Here is a 12,670-nt window from a genome sequence, read left to right on the forward strand (position 1 = left end):
TCCTTGAAAAAAAAGAACAAATTAGTGAATTTGTTAGAAAATCCTTAGTGAGGAGCTAAGGTAGTGGAGGTAGACTTGGTTGATAAGTTAAACCACTATAAATCCTTGTGTCAAATTTTCTCTATCTTTTGCTCTACTTACTCCCTAAACATTTTATTACCAATTCGCCCCCTTGCAACTCTTTTGGTTGTCAATTCGAGCCTCTTCAAATCATAACAATTGATATCAGATCTTGACTCATTAGAAGGTTTAACCACCTTGAGACGATCCTTAAAGAAGCTCTACCAATTCCCGACACAACCGACAAAGAGATGAATTCAACCTCCGGTGCCTATTACATTAAAGATTCACAACAGATTAACAAGCCACCCTACTTCAATAGAGAAAATTATTCCTATTGGAAGAATAGGATTATGCTCTTCATTCAAGCCAACAATCTAGGAGCTTAAAACTCAATCATGAAGGGTTACTCCACTCCACTATGTGAGATGGACGATTGGAGTGATGAAGAGAAGAAAAAGTTCCAGCTCAATGCTAAGGCTATGCACATTCTCTTTTGTGCATTAGGCCTGGATGAATATGGAACAGTCTCCTCTTGTTCCAATGCCATGAAGATATTGGATAAGCTCCAAGTCACTCAATTCACTCATTAAGGAACCGATGAAGCGACGGAAGCCAAGATAAGTCTTCTCAATCATAGCTACGAGAATTTCAAGATGAAACCCGATGAAGACATCAAAGCTATGACAGATAGATTTTTCATGATTGTCAACGGTCTCAAGGGATTTGGAGAAGTAATCCCTGATGAGAAGCTTGTGAGGAAGATGATCTACACTCTTCAAAAGTCATAGCAATCGAAGAAGACGACGATTATTGAAGCTAAAGACCTAAAGTCTCTCACTCTCGATGAGTTGATTGGTTCTCTTCTCACTCATGAGTTGATGGTGAACGAAGAGGAAGAAGATGAAGAGAAGCAAAACAAGAAGAACAAGGAGGTAGGAATTGCCTTCAAGTCCACCAATGAGTCAAGATTCAAATGAAGAGATGGATGAAGACGATGAAAAAGAAGAGATGACCAAGATCTTCAAATAGTTAAAGAGATTCATGTCTTCCAATGAAGTGAAACATAAATCAACCAAGAAGAAGGGTCCCCCGGTATCTTCAATTGTTAAAGAACGGGGTATGTCAAGTATGAATACCCTCTCCTAAAGTAAAATAGATCATCCATGAAAAAGGTATTTGTGGCAGCTTGGAGTGATGAAGATGACTCCAATGATGAACATGAAGTAGTCAATCTATGCCTCATGGCCATCGAAGAATATTCAATGGTATCTTATAACTTAAATAATTTAAATTCACATTCTTTTGATGAGTTAGAAGGTGCTTATAATGAGTTGTATTTGAAATTTAAGACCGTGAATTCCAAATATAAGAAATTGATTTCAAAACTTAAATTTGAAAATAATTTGGTTTTGAAAGCAAAAGTTTAATTTGAAAATCAAAATGAAATTTTGAAAAATGATTTAGAGCTTTCAAAAGTCAAAATCAATGATTTAGAAAAGGAAATTTTTTATTTGAAAGTTAAGCTTGAAAGCTTAACAAAAGAAAAAGAATTAATTTTTAAAAACAACTCATTATGTCTAAAAATGGTAAAATGCTCACATTGACATTTTTATGGTCATTTAGAACATACTTGTCCCATAAAAAAAAAAGAAAATCTTTTAAAATTAGCCAAGTATGTTAAAAAGATGTTATGATGAACATTTTAAAGTTTTAATGATTTTTCATAATTTTTCATTTATCATAATGAATTTTGGTCAAAATTGATTTTCAATGAAAATGATATCTCTCTAACAATTGATATCAACTTTTCAAATGCTTTGATTTTACAAACTTTAAATTTTTTACCTTAATTTTAAATAATTATGCAAGTGATTTATTATAAATGATATTTTTCTAACAATTGATATCCATTTTTCAAATGCATAACATTTTTGGAAAGCTTTATGTTTCCACTTGTTCACATCATTTTGTTTCCACTTCATTACATCCATATCAGTCTCGTACAACTCCTCTATCTTTACACTCATCTTCACTTCTACCAGTATCCATTTTCACTTCATCTTCATCAGTGCAACATATTAATTTAGCTTCATCTCAGGTACTATCTTGATAACTATATGTCTCCACCTTTATTCCATTGCAAACTCATGATACATCATTTCATCCATCACCATATATTTCATCATCCACCTCTATTTATTGTGAACTCATGATACATCACCGCATCCACTACTATATCTACCAACATTCATCTTCACGTCCTCTTCTTCATCTGCTCCACAAGTACCACCTCTATCTCTACCATTATTCACTTCAATTCCATCCACAAAATTGGTTGCTAATTTACACCCTATGGTCACCAGAGACAATTTTGGTATCTTTAAGCCTAAAATGTTTAACACTAAGGTCTAAGAAAAATAACATGTGGATGTATTTGTGGCTTTACATCATTTCTTTTGGAAAATTGTTGTGCAAGAGGAGTATGATGCCTTGCTTTGAAATTGGATATGGTCCTGGGAACTTATACCCTTTAACCGCAGTCTGATAAGGTGAAAATGGCTTTTTAAGACTAAGAAAAAGCCAAATGGGACTGTTGATAGGCTGAAAGACTGTTTGGCTACTAATGGGTACTCACAGCACAACTTTTAAATAAACCTTTAGTCTCGTGGTTCAAACAACCACAATAAGAATCTTTCTTGTTGTTATCATAAATAAGTGGGTAATTTTTCAGATTGGCATCGATAATGTTTTCTTAAATAAAGAGCTTGTTGAAGATATTATTATGTTTCGGCCTTTTGGTTTTGAGCAAACTGGCATACTGAAGAGAGGTTGGTGTGTAGGCTTAAGAAAACTTTATATGGACTTAAGTAGACCCTTTGAGCTTGGTTTGATACTCTGAAGGTTTTTTTGGTTGAAAAGATGGGTTTTGTTGCTTTTCAAACCGATACCTTATTGTTTATTAAGAATATAACAACATAAAATCTTCTTCTTATGGTGTACGTTGATGATACTATTTTTACTGGTGATAATGCAGTTGAGGTGGACAAGGCTGTGCAACATATTAACTCTGCATTTTCTTTTAAAGATATGGGTGAGCCTGAAATGTTTCTTGGGATGGAGGTCCAACATTGTGCTTAAGGGCTTCTCCTGAAGCAACAAAAGTATGCTATTAAACTTCTCAACAAGGTTAATATGCAGTCTACTAGACTTACTCCCACTCCTATAATGATTGCTTCAAATATAAAGTTTGTTAAAGGTAGTCAAAAGTTTGCTGACGTACAGTTGTATAGGAGCATAATTGGTGGCCTGTAATATTTGTGTCTCACCAAGCCTAACATTGCATATGCTGCGAATAAGGTGGGTTAGCATATAAATGATCCCTATGAGGAACATTGGAAGATTGTTAATGTAACATCCTCAATACCGGGTTAGTGATCAAATTGTAAAATTTTAGAATTTGGTGATTAAAGTAGAATAGTTTAATAGTTCAATGATTTAATTGGAAATATTTCCTAAAAGTTTTTAGTAATTATCAAAGGAATTAAGGGGCAAAATGGTCATTTTTCATGAAATATATTTTTTCCCTTTAAGAAGAGATAAACACGTTGGGGGGAAGAGTATTTGGAAAACTTTTCTTCTTCTTGTTTTCTTCTTCACCGTGAACCCCCAAAGACAAAGGTGAGTTTCTTTGTTAGTTAATTATTTGTTGATTTTATGGTTGGGTTTTGATCATTAGATGATAACTAAGCTTAAGGAAAGCTTAAGTTATCTTAAAATCAAAAGATGAAGAAATTACGAAAGATTAAAGAGAAGGAGTTTCTAAATGAATTTCCAGAAAATAGTTGATAAGTTGAATTTGAAGTTAAATTTGACTTGTCATCAGCTTAATTAAGAAGTATTAAGTGTTAGAATTGAAATTAAAACATATTAAAAATTCGAGTATGTTTATTGATTCCATATGAAAGATGGGATTTTGAGGTTTAAGATTAGATAAATTGATATAAATTAGTTTAAGTGTGTGTATTTGAGTTAAGAATATAAAAGGGGATGCAATATGAAGAATTGAAGTTGGAAATAGTGAATTTTCGTAGTTGAACAGTAATTTATAGGTAAAAATTCCAGATTATGTAGGGGGTACAAATACCCCCTAAAGAAAAAAAATAGAATGTTGATTCATTAAACTAGCTTAAGTTATTAACATCAAGTTTAAGGTTTAGGCTTCTGATAATTGTCTCAGAAATTATGTTTATGTAGATATTGAACCTAAACAAGTTCCCGGAATAATCAAAGAATTAGGATCGAATCAAAGCAAGGCTAAGGTGAGTGCAATTTAATTGTACTTATGTTATTGAATAAACATTGGCTTGCGATGAGCCAGTGATGGAGTTATTATGGTAAGAAGTAATTCCTCCAATGTTATTGTATGTGACATAATTTACATGATTATGCGTTACATGCATCATTATACATGATCTATGCCTGATATGTTATTCTATGTGCTATGTGATATATGAACATATAAGATTAAGTGAATGAATATAGATGATATATATGATGAAATAAGAATAAGACATGAATCAAATGATATGAGTTATATGAGAAATGTATGTGAACAAGATATGATATATATGTTTATGTGAAACTATGCAAAGTGATATGAGCCATGTGACATATGAATATTAAATCATATGAAAAGTGATATGAATTACTTGAAAGTAAATTATGTGATTATATGCACATGTGATATGTGATCATAAGAGCAATGATATGAGTACATGAATATATGAATCATAAGAAAAACGCCCATATTATATGATACGAGAGCTATAGGTATAGTTGGCATGCCAAGAGTCGAGGGTCTACGCGGTTCTTCGGGAAATACAGTGGTCATTCGGGAAAAATTTCATATGCCACTTAGTGGGACTTATACGAGCTGTGGTGACAGCATTAGTGCACAACCTCAATGTACTCACATACCTTCAGTTCTCAACAGTCTACATGGGCTAATAAAGAAATTTAATAAGTATATTGAATATGATATGTATATGTGATTTATTATATGGAATAGATCACATGATTTATGAAATGGTGTATTGCTTGGTTAATGCATGATATGTTATGTATAAGGGTGTTAAATTATAAGAATTAATGATAATGAATGTGAAATGTTAAACGTGTTGATAATGATATATGTGTTCCATGATCTGTATAGAAATGTTTAGTATATGTTTATATGATAAAAAGAATTAGTGACATGTGTACATGAGTTAAAATGAGATGATAAAAAATACAATATATATGATATGTATATTTGGTAATATGAAATATGTTATAGAAATTACATGATGATATGTTTATTCCTTGGTATAGTGATATATGTGTTATATGATGAATATATGTTAAGTAAAAAGGGATTAATGATAGTATTTGCAGATGTATGCCTTTTGTTTATATGAAATGGTATATGGTTATATTATATGTTTTATATGCCTCACTAAGTCTATGACTTAGCATGTGATTGTTTCACACGTAGGTTGGGAAAGCGAAAAAGAGAAGTAAAGAGGAACAAGACAGGTCAGTAAGATCAGATCATAAATGTAGTTGAATTACATGTATTTGGTTATATAGAATTTAGTTGGCATGTAATATAAAAGATTTGAATCTGATATGCTCTGAACAAGTTTTGTAATGTTTAAACGTATTTGTTTTGTAAATGGTAAATGTATAGAGATGAACGTTTTAAATTTTAAGAGTTTATATATGTTTTACGGAAGTATTGTAGCAGTACTGTAGCAGGGAATCGGTTCCCTGTAGCATGGAATCGGTTCCCTGTAGCAGGGGAATCGGTTCCCCTCTGACAATCCGGAAAATTTTAGCATTTGGTACTGTTCATACCGTATTTTACTGTTTATAAATACGTTTTTGCCTCAAAATTTTATAACGAACACAATTTAATAGTATATGATCATATTTTCTTAATATAAGTTTAAATGTTTTGTTATTTTGCAAGAATAAAGGTTTTGAAATGATAATGTGACATCTCAGACTCGTATTCAGGTCGGATACGGGTTGGGGAGTTACAGTTAAGAGAATCCTTCGTTATTTAAGTGGTACCTTGGATCATGGCTTTATTTTAAGCATACTAATGTGTTTAGCCTAGTCTGTTACACTGATGTTGATTAGGTTGCATCTGTTGAAGATAGAATGTCCATAACTGGGTACTGTATCTTTCTTGGGTCGAATCTGGTGGCATGATGCTCCAAAAAGAAGAGTGCTGTATCTCGTTCATTTGCTGAAGTAGAATATCGTAGCCTTGCTAACTCAGTCTCTAAACTTGTCTAGGTGCAACATATATTGTCTGAAATTGATGTTTCTTTAGTAGGAAAGTCGATTGTGTGGTGTGACAACACTTCTACTGTATTCATGGCTGCAATTCCTACACATCATGTTAGGATTAAACATGTTGAGATAGACTTCCACTTCGTTTTCGAAAAACTTCTTGTAGATAAATTGTTTGTTAACTATGTTCACTCTTCTGAGCAAGTGGTTGATATGCTTACAAAGCCTATTTCACCATCTCTATTTAAGGCTATGAGAAACATACTAGGTGTAATTTCATGGGAGGAGATTCATCAAGAATGACAACCAAAAGAATAATATTGTGTATGAGTTTTTATATTTATGTTGTAATTGTTTTAGTTTATTAGGTTTAGTTAATAACTGGCCCATTATAAATATTCTTATAAGCCTATCCCATTTATTCACTTGAAATGTATCAGAATAGTTTCTCGTTCAGTTATTACTTCTTTCCCTCTTCTCTTAGTTCTTCTCTCTTTTAAGTTCTTCTCTGAGTTCTAAACTCCAATAACTAGATCTCCACAGTCTTAAGTTCCCATATAAGGGTATGGACATTCATTGTCAAATGGTTGAATATTTGAACATATATTACCTTATATTCACCTTATATTTATAAAGAAATAATACTAAATTTTAAAGTCTACAATTTAGAGCAATTAACTTTTGTTATAACTCTAAATTCTAAATTTTAAATTTGAATTAAATTATAGATAAAATTAAACTAATTAATTAAATTATATAAAACTTTAAAATTTTAATAGACAATATCACTTGGTTTGAAGGAGTCGTATTCAAATGATATTTTGATTTTTCTTCCGTGAAGTTTGAGTGGTGAAATTGCATATTACAAGCACCACAAATTAAGTAATGAAGTGCTACTATATGATAGGACAAATAACATTTAAAAAGATAAAAAGAAAAAAGACCAACATTGAGTCATGGGTATCATTCCATGTCTCCAATGAAAGGAATCAAAAGGATCTTTACCTATAATGTTTCTTTTTTCTTTCCTTTTGTGTGTATGTAGCTTTTTTTACCATGAAAGCATCCATTATTTATTTAGTGTCTGTTGGAAGAATATTATGGGCAGCTGGCTACACAACCCGCTGAGTGATTGGTGAAATGTAGCTGTAAATTCTTACGGGTTGACAGAGGATTAATCCATGTCGTCCTTTCGTTAGGATTTAGCCATATACAAAACTAAATCTAACATCATGATGGTGAACAGTGATATCAAAAATGAATTTTATCTCGTTGACAGTTGATGGATTATCTATTTTAATTTAGATAGAAAGTTATAAATGATATAATAATAATCATTGTTTGAAATTTCTCTATAAAAGAAAAAGTAAATATGATTTTTTTCGTTGTGGTTGAGAGATTCTACTGACCTTGATTGATGGGGTTAAATTGAGTAACTATAACAACTCTTAGGTTAATAAATTAAATAGATTTAATCATTATATTTTAGATTTCATTCTAATAGAACATATTGATATATCAAGAAAAGATATGAATTTTTGAAAGTTTAAATAAATAAAAGGTGAGAAGTAATAATTTTGAGATGTTACTAAGAAGATATAACAATATTGAATATGTCTAATTTATAATTGTAAGCATTTCTGAGGTCTAAATTCAAAATTTATGGTAATTTTCTAAGGTTTAATAACCCCATCAGGGCTTATTGATATTGTCAAGCCCTTCATGGCTTATGGTGTTCCGAGATGTTGAAAAGTTTAAAAACTCAATAACAAATGCTCTGTAATTTTCATTAGAGATAGATGATTACAATCTGTATTACAATCGACTTATATAGAGCCATTACCTTCAAGCTTACTCTATCTTACTAACAGACTCAAAAAATAACTCCATAACAGATTCCCATAACAGAATCTAATATTCATAACAGCTATAACAACTCACACTAGAAGCACATGCACACGTTGCACATTCTAGAATACAATCGTATATTGTAGACTTTATATTCCAATATTCTCCCCGCATAATCATTTTCTTCTTTTAACACGATAGAACACATATCTTTTCTCGAAACAATTCAAATGTTTTTTTCGTTAGCGATTTTGTAAGACCATCAGCTAATTGATGTATTGCAGGTACATAATTAACTTGAATATGTTTGGCATCTACCTTTTCATACACAAAATGAACATCCATATCAACATGTTTGGATTGTGTATGATAAACTGAATTAGTGCTTAAGGCAACAGTGATGGTGTTGTCACACCACACAACATGCATGTTTCGACATTTAACACCAAGCTCACAAAGCAATGAACTTATTCAAGTTACTTCTGCAGCTGCATCAGCTGCACTTCGATACTCAGCCTCCATTGTAGACCTTGAAACCGTTTTTTATTTCCTAGAGCACCAAATCACAGGACATGGACCAAGAAAGAGTGCATGACCAGAGACTGATCTCCTATCATCAAGGCTGTCACCCCAGTCAGCATCAGCGAATGCCACCACTTCCTGTGATACACCATTGTAGAAAAATGTTAGACCATAGTTTAGTGTTCCAGCCAAAAATCTGAGTATTCTTTTAACAGCAACTAGGTGTAACTCTCGTGGAGCATGCATGAATTGTGCTGCATTATTAAAATTAAATGCTATATCCGGTTTTGTATGACATACATACAGCAGAGCACCAACAATGCTTATATACTCTCGAGCATTATTTAATAAACCACCTGCTCCTTGAGTCATTTTTGAAGCTCCAATCATCGGTGTAACTGTAGGAGCTGCATTCAACAAGTTTTTTCTTTCCAAAAGTTTAAGGATATATTTCATTTGAGACAAAATCAAAGCCTTCTTTGAACGCTTGACTTCAATTCCCAAGAAATAGTTCAAGCTTCCTAAATCTTTCAAAGAAAAATTATGACTCAAATCTTGAACAACACTATCAATGCTAAGGGAAGAATCACCGATAATTATAATATCATCGACATATACAAGAATGTATATGTGACAACTTGCATCTTTCTTAACAAACACCGAGACATCAGCTCTGGATTCAGTAAATCCCAACTGAATCATACTTGCTTTGAGTTTATCATGCCAGTTTCTAGGTGTTTGTCTAAGACCATACAATGCCTTATTAAGTTTACACATAAGAGCACTTCCATCAACACCATATTCCTCAAATCCAGGTGGTTGTTCCATAAAAACATCCTCAGCCAACTCACCATTTAAGAAAGTGTTATTGACATCAACATGTCTAATAGACCATTCTCTTGCCACAGCAACAAAAATCACAACATTTAAAGTTACAAATTTTACTACTGGACTGTAAGTATCCTTGAAATCATAACCTGGAACTTGAGAATCCCTTTGCAACTAACTTGGCCTTATATCTTTGAACAGACCCATCAGGGATTTTTTTTATTCGAAACAGCCACTTTACAACCAACTATAGCACGATCTTCAGGTGATCGGACAAGGGTCCATGTGTTATTTGATTGAAGTGCACTGAATTAAGCTTGAATAGCTTCTTTCCAACGTGGTGATTTAAGTGCAGTATAGACATCAGATGGTACTTCCTCAGCAAACGAACTGGCATATAGTTTTGGCTTAAACACACCACATTTACTCCTAGTCATCATGGAGTGTGTATTCATCGTTGTGCTAGATTCACCACATGTATTTGGAATACTATTAGCAGTTGACTGTGGTAGACTGGTTGCCTTATGTGCATCATCATCATGCGCAGCACTCAAAATACCAACTTCATGTGCATTGCTCGAAGTGTCAGCCGCATATTCTTGTGCTTCAATCTGGCTATTGTTTGCTGTTACCAGACTAGAACTGGAGCTGGTACTAGATGACATCACTTGATTGTTTTAGTCATCAAATTGTCACCGGATTCCTCAGCAACAAAATGATGGAGTTTGTTGATATCTGCTACAATCTATAAAGAACTAGATGATCCAAAATTATTAGAGTCATCAATAGCTCTGTCATGTAGCTTTGTAAAAAGAAATTATAGTTCATCAAAAACTACATGTCGTGATATATATATTCGACCAGTAGCATCAAGGCATTGGAAGCCTTTATGATATGGACTATACCCTAAAAAAGTGCAGGGTTTAGACTGAAACTCTAATTTGTGTTTCAGATAGGGTCTCAAATGAGGAAAACACAAGCATCCAAATACCTTTAGCTGTCTATAGTCCGGTTTCTTTTGAAACAACTTCTCAAAGGGAGATATTCCTTCTGAAACCCTTGTAGGTAGTCGGTTGATTAAATGCACAGCTGTGACAGCAACATAGGCCCAGAATTTGAAAGGCATTGAGGCTTGTGCAAGTAACACAAGGGCAAAGTTCAATTACATGGCGATGTTTGCGTTCAAATACGCCATTTTGTTCAGAAGTATGTAGACATGTTAGCCGATGAGAGATGCCACAACTAAGCAAATACCTTTATCGATAAATCAAATTGAGTCTTGATCATTTGCTTAAACATTTTAAAAGCACCAATGGCTTGAGCTTTATCATGCAGTAGGTATAGCCAGGAATGTCTTGTGCAACTATCCACAAATGTGATATAATATTTATAGTCATTCGATACAATATGCTAGGGTCCCCATAAATCTGTAAAAACTAGCTGGAACGGAGTATCATACATAGTGGTAGAATCAGTAAATGGTAACTTATGGCTTTTTCCCATATGGCATGTAACACAAGATGAGTTATTATTTCTTGACTGAAGCTTTACATTCATTTCTTGAAACACCATGACTAGGCTATCATGCGAGGGATGACCCAATTGCTAATGCCACAGATCATAGACATTCTTTGACAACTGTGAGTAATTCACTTTTGCCCTAACACCACTATCAACTATAGGATGCACACCAAAAACATATAAGCCACCATCTTCTTTGTCTCGAAGCAAGACTGCAACTGACTTCTCATCACGAACAAAGCATTCATGAGCATGGAACTCGAGAAAAATAGCTTTATCCCTAGCAAGCTTTGACACTGAGAGTAAGTTCTTAGTTATTTGTGGAACATGCAACAAATCAGTTAACAATAACAATCGAGATGATGAATGCAAAGATGAGTGGCCAATGGATTCAACCTCTAAAGCAACCCTATTACCAACAAGAAGTTTACCTGGATTGTCAAGATCAACAGATTGGCTAATGTTGACACCATCAGAGGTAACATGGTGTGTAGCACCTAAATCCATCACTCATTGTTCACGAGAGGCTGAGGGTTTAGACTGTACTGTAGACTTTTGGACCCAGTTCTTTTAGTAAAACAACATTCACATCCAATACTCTTATTATCACTTGTAGCATAATAAGTTGTGATGAAGCCATCCTTAGAAGAAGAGTTGTTGTTAGCAGTGATACCAGGAAAATTTTCATCAAATCGATGCCAACATCTATCGACTAAATGCCCATTGTTTCCACACAGTTGACACTGCAGCTTAGTCCTATCCATTCCTCGACCAGAGAACCTTCCACGAGAATATGATTATCGATAGGATGACCTTAAATCAGACTGGTCGTCAAATTCTCCTGAGACTTTCCCTTGATCCATATATGAGCGCTCATAGGAAAAGGTTCAATGGAGTCATCAAAGCTTGCCAATTGTGTTTCAGCATCCATCAGTATGGTGTATAATGAATCAAGAGTTACAGATTCACGCATAGCCGTTAGAACAACTACAAATGGTTGATAATCACGAGGTAAACCTTTAAGAATTCTAGCAACGTGCACAGCTTGAGAGACAACACTCCCACAAGATGCCAAAGCATCACAAACCTCCTTTACTTTTGTAAGATACGTTCACATTGAATTCTCACCTTTCTTTAGGGACTATAACTTGTAGTGCAGATTGATCACAGCAGTAGTAGACTTATTAGCAAAAAACTGCAACACCCTAGTCCATACATCAGACGCTGTTTCAGCGCCTACAAATTGTGGAAAAAGAGGCGGACTGATCGTTGAGAGTAGCCAGGATACAAGAGCATTTTCCTGTGCTACGAAATCCTCATACAGTTCATTCGTTATCGCCTCACCGGATTCATAAAGCACCGTCATCGGTGGTACAGGCAACGATCCCAGCAGTAACCGCTCCAACCGATGGCTGCGAACTGTTAACAGTATTTGTTGCTTCCATAGAAGACATTTAGTTTCATCGAGTACAACACTAACTTTCTTGTTGGAGAAGCCTTTAGAGCTTCTCAACGCAACCTCCACCGGCGAGGGAGAACCATCACCATT

This window comes from Hibiscus syriacus, unplaced genomic scaffold (assembly GCF_006381635.1).
Source record: "Hibiscus syriacus cultivar Baekdansim isolate YM2019G1 unplaced genomic scaffold, ASM638163v2 tig00111059_pilon, whole genome shotgun sequence".
Taxonomy (NCBI): Eukaryota; Viridiplantae; Streptophyta; class Magnoliopsida; order Malvales; family Malvaceae; genus Hibiscus; species Hibiscus syriacus.